The following is a 1,391-nucleotide window of genomic DNA, read 5'->3' on the forward strand; positions in this document are numbered from 1 at the left end:
GGCAGTGGTGAGTGTGGAGGTAACATAAGCCCCTCCTGGTGCTGGGCTGTGGCTGTCTGGAGCAGCTAGCTTCCTTCTGGATGGCATGACTCAGCCTCTTCCCTACTCTGGCTACCTCGGGTCAGGCCACACCCTTTTCATCCTCAGCCATACTGACCCAAGGGCATCTTAGAAAGTTAGGAGGCCATGGAAGTGGTCACTGGCAGAGTCCAGTGAGAGGTGGTGTGGCTTAAGTTGGGCAGGGCCAGGGTGAGAGGACCTGTCCTCATCTCCCAATGGTGCTCAGCCTCCAGAGAAAAACGAGGGTAGTGAGGCCTGTCCTCAGTCCCTTGGCTCGGGCCTATGTTTGAGACCCTTGAGCTTTGCCTCATTTCCAGGGATGTCAATGGACTCCCCTCTTTCATTGGTTGGTAGGACAACAGCTCTGACCTCTGTGGGGCTCCAGGTTGGACCCAACCCCAGCCTCTCCCTTCCTGGCTCCAGGAAGTCTGGAGCCCTGACTCCAGGTCCCAGCCTGGACCTGCCAAGGCCTCTGTCAGCTCAGATAGGGCTGACACAGGCCCTCCACATGCCAGGTGCTCATGTACTAGAGCCAGGGGGACCTAGAGGTGTGGCAGGACCAGGAGAAACCCCGATCCAGTTGGTTATTTAAGAAAAAGTCCCAGAGAGTGTGGCATCTTACCCAAGGACACACAGTGGATCTGAAGGCACAGGCTACCACCTCTGTAAAGGGTATAACTTCCACTCCCCAAAGAGCTGGGATGGAGCAGGGCTCATAGTCCCTTTTACAAAGAAATGATATTCAGAGAGAGAGAGGCAGGGATCTACCAAGTCACATAGGGATGAAGCCGTGTGTGAATCCAGGCTTTCCCAGTTGTCATCTACTCTTGCTGGCCAATCAGCAAACTTTTTGAAGCACTTAGCTTGACAGAGAGAACCAGAGAAGCCTTGACTACACTCCACCCTGCAGATAGGGGTGGTGAGTGAAGTGGGTTCACTCTCTGTAGCCAGTGTATGTAACAGAAATCAACACCTGAGACCAGAGGGCCAGGGTTTGGGCTGGAGCAGTCAAGGAAGACTTCTTGCAGGAGGAGCAATCCAAGAATTCCTGAATAAGTGGAACCAGAAAGAAAAGCATAGCTGGGGAGGAGGTACAGGGATTCTGGGGGTAGACTAGAGGGATGGCCTATGAGCCTCAAGGAGAGGAGGGAAGGCAAGTCTCAAAAGCTGTGTGGTGGACAACCCAACAGACCCAAACACTGGGACTATCCCAGAGCACAGAGGCTGGGCGCTCCTCACCCAGAATCTTCATCCCCAAGAGCCCGTTGAGTATCCAATTGAAGCCAAGCCCAGCATGGGGGGATGGGAGGTAGGGAGCTGTCACTCCACTT

Source organism: Nannospalax galili, unplaced genomic scaffold, assembly GCF_000622305.1.
Source record: "Nannospalax galili isolate Female #2095 unplaced genomic scaffold, S.galili_v1.0 scaffold278, whole genome shotgun sequence".
In the NCBI taxonomy this organism is placed as follows: domain Eukaryota; kingdom Metazoa; phylum Chordata; class Mammalia; order Rodentia; family Spalacidae; genus Nannospalax; species Nannospalax galili.